Genomic DNA, 14,540 nt, shown 5'->3' on the forward strand with positions numbered 1-14,540 from the left:
TGTGAAATCAGCCGTTACGACGACGGCATCAAAGGCCCTCCAAAACACATTTTTAGTCGACTAAATCCGGATGTTGATTAATAAACTTTCAAGCAGTACAGGATGCATAATCGTCAAATATAGTGCAGGGTTGGTTATGAATGGTCGTACGATTGCTGTTCAAGTGTATCATTTAATAGATTACTTGAAATTCAAGGATGGAACATTGTAGCTACTTGATTGTATTATAGCTGGACAATCCTCTTATGGCCAACGGAAGGTTATTCCATGTTGTAGGCTAGTGGCAATTCTTGGTCTAAATATTGACAAGCAGAAGAAAGCGTCAGAAACAGGACTTTTAGAATGCCAACTACAGTGCCAGATATATTGTTGCGAACGCAGTGAGCACTTACTATGAGACCTAGCAGATCATGTCTGTGTGTCTGTCCATGTGTCTGTCCCGCTATCCAAATATGGAGTGTGTTGCATCAGCAATCACTCAGCTCCATATATGGGCACAAAAGGGGCCAGGTCCACTCAGCTCCATATATGGGCACAAAAGGGGCACCATATAAGGAGTCCCCAAAGCAGCTATACGTCCAAAACCCAAATATGTACGAGCTGCGTTCGCTTCCCGCGTTTGCGCGTCTTACTCGTGTATTTATCTTCCTTCCATTAAGTGTCTTTGCTCAACAATGTGCTCAGTCTAATTAATGCAGCTGTCAATCTATAACAGCTGACTTGACTCCTCCACGCTGTCAGCTAAAGGTATACTTATTTGTGTGTCGCCCTTATGTTTAGCGCAGATCCTTGTATGGACATTACATATGACTTTAAGGACTGTCTGAGGATGGGGTTGAGGAGGCTTGTGCCCAGAGGGGCTGCTGGAACAGGCCACGAGGTCTGTTCCTCACTCTCTGTATGTTGTTTCTCTGCTGAATCTTCTTAATAAATTCTCAACACTTCACTTTGTCATTCCTTCATCTTTGGACGATTATTTAATCGACAACAATGTCCAACAACGTTGTATACTGAGAGGACATTTTGTCCGAATGTAGCCCTCCTGCTCTGCGCTGCACTTCAAATCCCCCAGTGAAGTGGTCGGTCTCCTCATCTCGCCAAAGCTCTAATTAGTATGCCAATTTCAACCAATCAGGAGAGAGAACATGGACGCAGCATAGACAAGTGAAGTTAGAAGCGATGAAACAAAAAGAAAAGAGCAGAGATACTCGACGATTTCGTCAACAGATAAAAACTAGACTAAAATGTTAAGAAGGGGACTAGTGGACAAGACATCCAGTACAAGTCATTTTACACTTATTTGCGTGCTGAAAATAGCAGATCTACAAGCCCAAAACGCATCGCAGCGCGACGCGTTTTGGGCTTGTAGATCTGCCATTTTGCAGCAGGTGTAAAAACAGTCATTGTACGACGGCATCGAGACCCGCCAAAATGCATTTTTAAAATCTTATCATATTTAGTCGACTGAAATTAAAACTAGACTAAAACATCCCAGGTGACTAAAATGTGACTAAAGCTAACTGAAAACTATTCAAGGGACTGTATGACAAGAATGTGCTGCCAAAAACACAACACTGTGACTGCAGTGGACTGCCAGTGTGTGCTTTCTGTTGACGGTGTCTGCGGGCAGGTACAGTACACATACTGTAATTCGATCTGGTCCAAAACGGCCTAAACCTCAGGTCAAATGCTTGGCTGCGGTGTGTAGTGTGTAGTGTGTTGTACCAGCATTCAAATCTGAGGGGGGGAAAAAATGTCTGGCCTTCTTTGGCCCTTGGTCGTGGAATGACCTACAGTCCAGACTAAAACTGGCTTTGAAAGTTCCCTTGAGATCTTTCAAAAGGATCATCTTTGATGTACAATCCAACACTTGCACATGTCTGGATATGTACTATAGCCTATGTTTATGCCTATATATCTATTATATCGGCTAAAATCGTGGAGATTGTGTATATTTGTGTATATGGTGTATTTTGCCCTGCTACTAAAAAGAAAAAAGTAGGACAGGTGACTTGTTGTATTTATGTATAGGTACTTTAAGGTGTATTATGGATGTTGTATTTGCTGGTTCAAAATGTAACTTTGACGATGTGGTATTGAAGTGTAATTTTTATTTCTGCCTCTTGGCCTTCAGTTCCCGCTTGTAAAAGAGACGCAGTCTCAATGTGATTTTACTGGTTAAATAAAGGTTAAATAAAAATAAAATACTATACTGTACTTATACTGTAGGCCTACCTATAATTCTACGTTACTGATGTCTTCCTGACGACCCCATAATGGGCCGTTTGCACTTAACCTCATCAAACATGCTGCAATTTCAAGCGACAGTTTGCATTTTTCCATTCTGCCATTAAAAGCATTTATAGAACGTCATATTTACTTTTTTTGGGGGGGGGTTTTCAGCAACATGCATATTATACGGCAACGGAGGGGTGAATTAACCCATTCTGGGCGGGAACCCCTTTTGGTGTTTTAAGCATTATGTTGTAGGCCTACTTTAGCTGTTGGAAAATAGCAGATCTACAAGCTCGTAGCGCGGCACTACGAGCTTGTAGATCTGCAATTTGTTTTTAACTCAAATCTTTGCTTCTGGGGGGGGTCTTTTTCAGATGGGGGTCGGCGGCCAAATACATATATTTCTGGGGGTCCTCGGACATGAAAATGTTTGAAAAACGACTGACACAGAATTAGAAACATTAGGGTTTTTTTTTTTACCAGAAAACGGTCATAATTTAGAAGGCATTGGTAGAATGGTCCTGATCCGGTCTAAATGCGTTATACCAATCAGTACAAAGCCAACCTCTTCATCCACTTATATCTTTCACCCAAAACCAAACATCACGAGGGCAGAAAATAACCCCCTTAGAGGGGTCTGAACTTTAAGGGCTGTTGAACACGCAGCCTGCGGGGAAACCATGGCAACCACAGCGTTTGTGTATTGTTGCTGTCGGCGGGGGGGGAAACCTCGTAGGCTAGAAACCTTGTATGTCTAAAACATACATGGGCAACTGGCGGCCCCCGGGGGCCACATTCGCCGACACACATTTTAATCATTTATTTATGTCCACATAAGAGATACAAATACAAGGACACAAATATTTACAAGGTGCCGTACAGAATGCAATCAGCAAATCCCGAACAAATACCCGCACACCCTTCAGGGGTACAGGTAACAGCGTCTTCGCCATATTTGGCGGCTACCGATAGTGGAAGATATTGCACAGAATTTCGCAAGCCGTTTGGCTGCTTTTTTTGGCATCCCAAGTTGTTGGAAGCCTCTTACAACCAAACTGTGTACATGTCCTAGGCTGCCGAAGATAAACACATATAGATTGCACCTATAGCCTAGTTCAATGATGGACTGGAGGAGCGGCTGGTACTTAATGACCTTAGTCATAAAGGCTTCCTCTAAGCTAGAGTCAAAGGTGCAGGCCATTTCAAGAATGAAAACTGATTTGTTCTCTTCATTGACCACAACAACATCTGGTGTGTTAGCAGAGAGATGTGCAAAAATGCACACACACTCAAAAAATATGATTTTCTTCGGAATGCACCGATGTGTATGGAACCACGTTGTTTCTCTCAGCAGTAGAGATCCCGGAACGGAGCATAATATATGCCCTATAGAGCCACTATAGAAACCACGTGACCATTTTGGTTTGACAGGAAGCAGAAACGTTGGCCGTAAATATACAACAACCACCACCTCCAACTTGCACTGCATGCTCCCTGCTGATTGGAGGAGCTGACGACAGATCTGTGTCACAAGTGGCTTCGGGTTTTGAGCTGGTATTTTTCTGCGGCCTAAAAACCACAACCAATAACATGTATCAGCTCAGCAGCAACAATGCAAGGAAAAAAAACCCCAGAATCCAATCCGCGTCAAACTCCCAGTGAAGGGTGGAAAACGTTGCGGAAAAGCCTTGAAGGGCTATTCTTATATAAGTTATTCCATTCTGACCTGAGATCAGATTCTAAAAAAAATGCCTTCTATACATCCTGACAGTTTTCTGAAAAAGCTGTGTTTCTATGTGTCAGTGCGGTTTTTCGATTTTTTCAAAAATAGCAGACCTACAAGCTCATAGCGCGCCACTCGGTGGCGCGCTATGAGCTTGTAGATCTGCTGTTTTTCAATAGCTAAAGCATAACATGATGCTAACGGCAAAAAGGGGTTCCTGTTCAGAATGGGTTATCATAGCCAGATAGAAAGTGACACGTCGTAGAAAGTATACAGAGCGAGCCACTGAACCGCTGAGCCACTGAACCGCTGAACCACTGATCCACTGAACCGTGGGGCCTTTTTTTTATAGTTGAGAATGTGCCCGCCAGCGTTAACCCATTCAGGCCTGACGTCGAAAAAGAAGAAGTTTTCTGAAATACCGCATGTTTCTGTATCCGTGGTGTAAAATATTTCATGTCAAGAACCCCCCAAAAATTATTATGTAATATGCCTCCGACCCCTCCGCCCCCCCCCCCCCCCCATCTGAAAATATGTTGTTCCAGGGAAGCAAATTGATTTGAGTTAAAATGTAGGCACATTTTCACGATTAAAAAAATAAATAATAGCAGACCTACAAGTTCATAGCGCGGCACTCGGTGCCGCGCTATGAGCTTGTAGATCTGATATTTTTCAATAGCCTAAAGTATAACATAATGCTTTAATAAAACACCAAAAAAGCCCCCCCCCCCCCCCCCTTCCAAAATGGGTTAAACAAATTGCATCTGACAAATCCGGGTTCAAATGATGCATTATCGAGAACAAGCTTGGGGACAGCAGGAACCATTATGCTCACACTCCGCTGAACGTTGCCAGCTCACGCAAACCCCCAAGAAACAATCCAAACAAAAAGCTGAGCAGGGCTGAGAAAAGAAATGCCTCCCCGGCACGGCACCACAAGCCAGCCGACCGAGTAGACCGACCATCTGCATAGTTTCCCTCGCATGTAATGACGCTCTGGTACACACAACACAGCACACTGTACAACACACTGTACACAACACAGCACACTGTACAACACACTGCACACAACACAGCACACTGTACACAACACACTGCACACAACACAGCACACTGTACATCACACTGTACACAACACAGTACACTGTACAACACACTGCACACAACACAGCACACTGTACACAACACACTGTACACAACACAGTACACTGTACAACACACTGCACACAACACAGCACACTGTACAACACACTGCACACAACACAGCACACTGTACACAACACAGCACACTGTACAACACACTGTACACAACACAGCACACTGTACAACACACTGTACACAACACAGCACACTGTACAACACACTGTACACAACACACTGTACACAACACAGTACACTGTACAACACACTGTACACAACACAGCACACTGTACACAACACAGCACACTGTACAACACACTGTACACAACACAGCACACTGTACAACACACTGTACAACACACTGTACACAACACAGCACGGTATTAACCCATACTGACCTGAGATCAGATTCTATAACGCACAGAAGAATGGTGGTTCTCTAACGCATTCTGACCTGAGATCAGATTCTAAAAATGTCTTAAATCCTGACAGTTTAAAAAAAATAGCAGATCTACAAGCTCGTAGCGCGCCACCGAGTGGCGCGCTACGAGCTTGTAGGTCTGCTATTTTTCAAAAGCTAAAGCATAACATAATGCTAACACCAAAAAGGGGTTCCCGTTCAGAATGGGTTAAGGTCTCCCGGGGCCAAGAGAGATCTGTCTGTCTTCATACATAGTGTTGGTTTTGGCATGAGGCATATTTAGATTTTATAGTTTTATTGTCCTATAAGTCTCTTGAATATATTATAGTTTTCATTTTAGTTTCAGTCACATTTTTATATAAGTCACCTGGAATGTTTTAGTCTATAGTTTTAGTAGACTAAATATCATAAGATTTTGGTCGACTTAAATCTACAGTTGATTTAGTCGAACAAAAAATGTGTTTAGGCGGGCCTTGATGCTGTCGTAATGGCTGTTTGTTTTCACATGCTGAAAATAGCCGATCTACAAGCCCACAACGCGTCGCAGTGAGCTTGTAGATCTGCTACTTTCAGCATGCAACCAAGTGTAAAATGACTTATGCTGGATCTCTTGTCCACTCGTCCCTTCTTATAACATTTTAGTCTAGTTTTTAATCTGTTGACCAAATCGTCAGTATATTTAGTCTTAGTTTTAGTCATCATAGCTTTAAGTTTTCATTTAGTTTCCATTTAGTTTTCGTCAGTGGAAAAATGGTAGTCGACGAACATTTTCCGCCTTAGTTTTAGTCGAGGAAAACAACACTGTTATAGTCAGAGGCACTCATCGTTCTGCGAAAGGAGTAGTGTCTCACAACAAGCTCACAGCAGGGACGGATTATTTCCCCCACCAGGGCCCCTGGGCCGGTCATTTTTGCAGGGCCCCCCATAGCGCGCGCACACGCAACATTTTTATGTTTTTCCGTGTTTTTAACTTTTTGACCTAAATTTAACTAAGTCAACGGCCAATGAAGGGCCCCCCAGGGGCCCTTTTCAGGGACGTCAAACCTATAGTACTGCGCGGTCCAATTTCTCCGAAGGGCCCCTGTGAGAGCCAAGAGCTGCATGGGACACATTGGGCCCCACTGGCCCGCAATGGCAGATTTTTGTCCCTGGCTCACAGTGTGTCGCATTGCCACGTATTGTGATCTTCTGTAGATTTTTGCTATTTCAATTTTTTATACTTATACAACAAAGTACACAACACAGGTTGAAGTGGTTATATATACAGTATACAGACTCCAGCATGGGAAATAACAGAGAATCCCTGTTCAGCATTATATTATTGTTGTGGGTAGAGAACTATACGAGTTCAGGACAACACAGTGTGTGCCCGTCCCACATGAAAGCAGCCGTGATAGCAGGGGGAGCATGGCTCCAATTTATACTCAAACACTGATACTCCTGTGTGGCACCAGAGGAAAAGTAAACAAGCTGGGGATGAAGACAGCAAGGGGTGGGGAAGGGGGGGGGGGGGTCTTGAAAGCACTGCCCTGCTGCTGTAGTTTGCAGTGGTGGAAAGTGCAGTATAAGTACTGTATACTTTAAGTATATACTTTTGAGTAGGGATGGCCGAGATATTGACTTTTTATATTTGCCTCTATTGTGGCTGTGTTTCACACAGAGAGAGGGACAGGAGAAGGCTGTGTCTCTGTCTGCACGACAGACACAGAGACAGACACACAGAGACAGACACACACAGAGACAGACACAGAGACAGACACACACAGAGACAGACACAGAGACAGACACAGAGACAGACACACACAGAGACAGACACAGAGACAGACACACACACACAGAGACAGACACACAGAGAGGGACAGGAGAAGGCTGTGTTTCTGTCTGAACGACAGACACACAGAGACAGGAGGAGAAGTAAATTACAGCAGAGAAAAGCGAGGAGGAGGTAGCCTACTGTAAACTGTAGCAGGGAACATCAACACGTTGGCCAGAAGGAGAGAATAAGACAAATTAGTATGCACGACCAAACGCTGCATTGGGTCGTTAGCATTCAGTGATCCGTTGCTCCCCAATCCTCACGTATACATTATACATATGTATACATCAACGTTTTAAAACACACACAGGCAATACACAATAGCAGCATATTGCACAATCATTGGTGAGAGTATTCACAAGGTATATCACAAGAACAGTGCACATTTGCAATCAGAAGTATGAATATAAAAAGTACAAAAAGACTAATTCACCAGGTATAATACCAGTAAGACGCGCAAACGCGGGAAGCGAACGCATAACCATATAAGGAGTCCCCAAAGCAGCTATACGTCCAAATATGGAGTGTGTTGCATCAATCACAAACAAATCACTCAGCTCCATATATGGGCACAAAGGAGACACATAGACAGACAGACATGATCTGCTAGGTCTCATAGTAAGTGCTCACTGGGTTCGCAATCACTGCGTTCGCAAAGAGAGTATTCACAACTTCACAACGTACGGTCTTCTGCCGCCCTCACCACACATATGCGTATGTGGCTATATGCACGCAGCGAAGCTAAACACTCTTCTAAGACAGGAGCTGAACTTGACACATCTTTAATAGAAGCTGCAGTGAAACTACAAAAGAGAGAAATGTGTGAATTCCACATAATTGTACACAACTTGCATAATCAAAACTAATGAGCATTATTATGAGTTATATCACTAAAGTAATGAAACTGAAATGACAGGAATAATCTATATACAATGATAGATAAATCACAGGAATTTAACAGCAATAATTGACCAAACAGTGGAACCAGTTATCTGTATATAGGCATGGATCTGTACTGTAACAAAATCAAACACATCAGATACCAGAAAGCATGGCTTTAACAACACTCAAACCAGTAAATATAAACGTACATAATATGTTCTCCAACGTCCCATACATTTACATAACTGGCCTTAGATTATAGAAACATATTTACTTACACACTTTGCTTCTGACTCAAGGGCACACAGAAAACACAGGACATCAAACTGAAGCTGCCTTCTTTCACTGTGAAAGAACTGTATAACTGCAAAGCTGGCACTCCTGCTGCTAATCACTTAATTGCTGAAATGGCTACACCTGCACTGGCTACCTGGAGCATTCACAGGAGTAACATTATAAATGGCTACACCTGCACTGGCTACCTGGAGCATTCACAGGAGTAACATTATAAATGTTTGATAACCACTGATATAGAAAATGAGCATTTGTGCCTGTCTGTCGTAGACATGATGTCATAGACATGATGTCATAGACACGATGTCATATAGACATGCTGCGCAGCGCAAGTTCAGTCAGGGAACCTCAGTGCAGAATGCTGCCGGCCGTTAATTGGTCCGCCTCAGCATCCCGCTCTCATTCACATGATTCACTCACTCAGCCAATCACACACTCACTCCATCTTCATACCGGCTACTTTAAAGGAGAATTCCATACTAAAAGGCTTTCTTACCTTTCTTTGTAGTTGTTACGTCCCCACCAAAGAGGTCCAGGTGTTATTTTGTGCAAAAGCTCCTTATTGGCTATTTCCCCTACCATGAGCCCTAAATGAATTGCATTGAATTGAATGGGAATTTAATTGGAAAAACACCTGGACCTCTTTGGTGGGGACGTGACAACTACAAAGAAAGGTAATTTTGGGATCTACTGTTTAGGTACGGTGGGATTCAGAGTCCCTATGGCCGGGACTGATGCAGCGCTTGATCTGAGTACCTAAAAAGCAGATCCAATACATCGCCAAACCATAATAAATATAATGCTCATCTATATTCAATAAATATATATTATATTACATCCTTCTTGAGTTGTCTGACTGACTGAACATGGATTTTTCAAGAAAACTGTCAGGATTTAGAAGACATTTGTATAATAGAATTGTCTATAAATGAATGCCACAGACGAAAAACAGTCTAAGTCCACACTATTGATCCATAATGTGCAAAACTCCCATTGTGAAAAACTGTCCTCCCAGGCGGTAATTTTCACACCGCGTCTCTGTGTCAAACTGTCAACCATCGTCAGCTTCTCTTCATGTGACTGTAAAGTATCAGTACTGTAAATAATCAGTACTGTAATAAAGGATCAGTACAACGAGCCAAGTCGTATTATGACCTTGGAAACGGAGCAAGCTGTGATTATTACAATTATTCATAATAAAGGAAACCCTTTCATAGTGCATTTCAACACCCTGAATGAACTCCTTCCTTCGTGATATAACACAGCACGTCGACTATCATTTTTCACAGCGTTCGCCAATTGGGTCATTATTTTGTTGAGCTATACCTCTGATTACCTGGCATGCAGAGACTTTTACAACAACACAGTATAAACTGCAAAGTTATAAATAAAACAATGGATCAAGAGAAGTTGAGTTTTAGCCGTTCGTTCCTCCTTCTCGACAACGAGGGGCAAAGAGCTCCCATCTGTTTATGCTATACAGACACAGGAGGCATTCTGTGGCTTTTCTTCAGAATGCCATTTTCTTCCCCTCCTCCTCCTCCCCGATCTGAATCCAAAGGAAAAGGGGGATAACAGCATGTGATCCGGGGGTCACTGTGGCTGTGGCACGCTGCCCCTCAAAACTCTGCCCTGCAGAGCCCGCGACGTGTTCTGCCAGATGCACGCCCATTAACCCATTTGGACCTAATCCTGGTCTCTATACTGCCTCCCCCTGGCCAGCCGGGGCGCCTGATGGAGGGGAAAGGAACTGGTTGGAATAACGTGTTCCTTCCACGCGCTACGTCCAACCAGGGAAACTCCCCCCTGTCAGGTGTAAAAGGAGCAACTTGGACACTCAGGCATGAAGGAAGCATGAGTTCAAGTCCGTTGCTCTCCCCTTGTCCCCCATATATGGGGACTAGGTTGGTCTCCCCTTGTCCCCCATATATGGGGACTAGGTTGGTCTCCCCTTGTCCCCCATATATGGGGACTAGGTTGGTCTCCCCTTGTCCCCCATATATGGGGACTAGGTTGGTCTCCCCTTGTCCCCCATATATGGGGACTAGGTTGGTCTCCCCTTGTCCCCCATATATGGGGACTAGGTTGGTCTCCCCTTGTCCCCCATATATGGGGACTAGGTTGGTCTCCCCTTGTCCCCCATATATGGGGACTAGGTTGCTCTCCCCTTGTCCCCCATATATGGGGACTAGGTTGGCGGAGGGTGTGTAGAGCCCAGGATCACATTAGATGATTGACACAGGGGTGAAAAATGGGTTACAAAATCGTGAGATAAAAAAATATATAGTTTCCTCAAAAGCCCATGTTTTTGCCAAGCTTGGCAGATATAGACTAACCTGACTCTGCCAGCTGGGGGCGGTATTGGGTAACCATGTTCCCCAACACAGCATCCCATCTGGGATCTCTCAGGGAGTTGAGCTAACGCCGAACCACTCGTGGTTCGAACCAATCAGCGTGAGCTAAGGGGCGGGACGTGTGCGAAACCGGATGTGACGCTATACAGACACGTCAATATGATTGGTTGTGTTTGCACGCCCCACACGGTGATAGACAGGCGGTCCCATCCAATCATCTACCAAGTATCTTGAAAAAAAAAGGAACAGCCCCCGTCATCGAATTGCCTCCCGAGATCCCAGATCCCAATAAGCTGTGAAACAAATTTGTGTAGCAAGCTTCTTGGATCTGGCAGCGTCAGGTTAGATATAGAGCGCCGCAGTCCCCGCCCCCTTTCAGAAAAGCGAGTGGCCCAGGAAGTGAAAGCCCCATGCATTCTGCCATCGGCACTTTTAATATAATTTATTTAAAGACGGTTACGCCGCGGACAAAGCCAATTCGGATCGTGACGAATCATGACAATGAACACAATATTTTGGGACGATCAAATCATTAGAAAGAAGAAAAGAAAGTCAGGAGACAACACTATTTGTTTTATTTTTCGTCTTATAAATTATTTGATCGGCCCAAAATATTTTGTTCATTGTCATGATTCGTCACGATCCGAATTGGCTTTGTCCGCGGCGTAACCGTCTTTAAATAAATTATATTAAAAGTGCCGATGGCAGAATGCATGGGGCTTTCACTTCCTGGGCCACTCGCTTTCTGAAAGGGGGCGGGGACTGCGGCGCTCTATAGACCCTGAAGACAAAGACTAGGGAGGGAAGGAGGGGGTACAACCACCACATGCCTCCCCTGGTGAGTCGCCAGCATGCTCCTTTTCACCTGACAGCGTCGGTCGTGGCATTTCCTTTTGGAAAGAGCAACACTCTCTCCCCATGCAGTTCCCCTCCCTCCCCGCTGATACCAAAACGTGGTGGGCGTCACAAATGCCGCGCTGTGGTGGACACAATCAATCCCCTGGTGGCTGCTTGGCTTCTTCTCAGCCGCAAAAACACTGGCCAATAATCGTGTTGCGTTAATTGTCGTATAAAAAACAACACCCGGGCCAAGTCGGAGGCATTTCACCGCTGCCTGCCTGCCGGGAATCGAACCCAGGACTCTCCCTGCGGCGTAGCGGTGGTGTAGCGGTGGTGGTGGTGGTGGTGGTGGTGGTGGTGGAGGCTGGGGGTTGACTGTTTTACCTCGACCTCCCCCCTCCCCTCCCGAAGCAACTTTGACAAACAGCGTTTATTTTGCTTCCTTCTACAACACAACACCACGCGGGGTCTGCCATGGCTCAGCGTCCGTCCCTCCTCCGTTCCATCCCATAATAATAATAACAATAAGGCACGGAGCCAGCAGCCAGGCCATCTGGTGCAATTGGCGTTGTTTATTCCATTCTGACCTGAGATCAGATTCATACCAGGTTTCCACTGCGGACACACACACACATACTGGTCTGATTATAACCCATTCTGACCTGAGATTAGATTCCTAAAAAACATGTCAGTCGTTCTTTCGATTTTTAAAAAAAATAGCAAGATCTACAAGCTCGTAGCGCGCCACGAGTATACAACACCAGAATGGGTTCCCGTTCAGAATGGGTTATTCCCCTGCAGGAACGGTCGGTCTTATAGAGGCAAAAAACCCAGATTGCCTTTTTGTTTGATGTGGGTCAGCGGTCACTATATGCTAGACAATGACCCCCCCCCCCCCGCCCGACACAGAGGCATCGTATTCTAAACAGACTTTAGCCTCCATGCCTCCTCCATGCCTCCTCCATGCCTCCTCCTCATGGCTCTGATCCATGTTGTGTATAAAAAGCTGCTGCAGTGCTTTGTTGATTTATAGGAGACAGTGGGCTGTATTTTGCGTGTCTTAAGTACCAGGTCTTATTCCCTAACTTGAGTAAACTAAAGACCTGGAGGCGTGATCAATGCCATTTGGCTATTCTGAGTGGCCAAAGAGCATTGATCACGCCTCCAGGTCTTTAGTTTACTCAAGTTAGGGAATAAGACCTGGTACTTAAGACACGCAAAATACAGCCCTTTGATGTGGCTCTGCAACACACACACACACACACACACACACAACTCAAAGTGATGTCCCGGACGGTCATCTGGAGGATATATAACACAAACAAATAACCGTTTCTCCAGGGTGTTGTTTAAGGGGGCCTGTGTGTGTGTGTTTCTCCAGGGTGTTGTTTAAGGGGGCCTGTGTGTGTGTTTCTCCAGGGTGTTGTTTAAGGGGGCCTGTGTGTGTGTTTCTCCAGGGTGTTGTTTAAGGGGGCCTGTGTGTGTGTTTCTCCAGGGTGTTGTTTAAGGGGGCCTGTGTGTGTGTTTCTCCAGGGTGTTGTTTAAGGGGGCCTGTGTGTGTGTTTCTCCAGGGTGTTGTTTAAGGGGGCCTGTGTGTGTGTTTCTCCAGGGTGTTGTTTAAGGGGGCCTGTGTGTGTGTGTTTCTCCAGGGTGTTGTTTAAGGGGGCCTGTGTGTGTGTGTTTCTCCAGGGTGTTGTTTAAGGGGGCCTGTGTGTGTGTGTTTCTCCAGGGTGTTGTTTAAGGGGGCCTGTGTGTGTGTGTTTCTCCAGGGTGTTGTTTAAGGGGGCCTGTGTGTGTGTGTTTCTCCAGGGTGTTGTTTAAGGGGGCCTGTGTGTGTGTGTTTCTCCAGGGTGTTGTTTAAGGGGGCCTGTGTGTGTGTGTTTCTCCAGGGTGTTGTTTAAGGGGGCCTGTGTGTGTGTGTTTCTCCAGGGTGTTGTTTAAGGGGGCCTGTGTGTGTGTGTTTCTCCAGGGTGTTGTTTAAGGGGGCCTGTGTGTGTGTGAGGCGATTTAAATTAGGGGTTTTGACGAGACTCCGTGGCATAATATAATATAGCTCCATCGAAACCTCACAGACGAGTTCAAATAGTAGGATGTTTATACGCTGGAGTTTAATGAACGCGCAACTCCCTGAGAACATTCTATCTAAGCAATCGGACGAGGCTGCGTGTGTTTGTGTGCGTGCGTGTGTTTGTGCGTGTGCGTGTGCGTGTGTGTGTGTGTGCGCGTGTGCGTGTGCGTCTGCGTGTGCGTGTGTGTGTGTCTGTATTTACTAGACTTGTGAGGGCCAAATGTTCCCAGAAATGGTCTGTGTTTTTGATGGTTGTTTTAAGGCTTATAGAAAACTATATTCAGGTTGGAGTTAAGATTAGATTTTTTTAGAAGGTTTAGGAGGAGGAGGAGGAGGAGTCGTGGTTAAGAGTTTACTTGTAGTTTTTGCGCTCGCATTGTCAGCGTGCCCCAAAGAACAGCAATATATTAAAAGCTTTAGAGAGTTATATAGGGTTAAAAACAGTCAAAGAACAGCAATATATTAAAAGTTATATAGGGTTAAAAACAGTCAAAGAACAGCAATATATTAAAAGCTTTAGAGAGTTATATATAGGGTTAAAAACAGTCAAAGGTTGTAAAAGGATTTGCATTCATGAAATCCAAAATATCGATGTCCTCGCAAGTATACAAATGTGCGTGCGTGCGTTGCGTTGCGTGTGCCCGTGTGTGCGTTGCGTGTGTGCGTTGCGTGTGTGCGTGCGTTGCGTGTGTGCGTGCGTTGTGTGTGTCATGCGTGCGTTGCGTCCGTGTGCGTGCGTTGCGTGTGTGCGTGCGTTGCGTGTGTCA

Source organism: Protomyctophum bolini (genome assembly GCF_963924005.1).
Source record: "Protomyctophum bolini genome assembly, chromosome: 4".
Lineage (NCBI taxonomy): Eukaryota > Metazoa > Chordata > Actinopteri > Myctophiformes > Myctophidae > Protomyctophum > Protomyctophum bolini.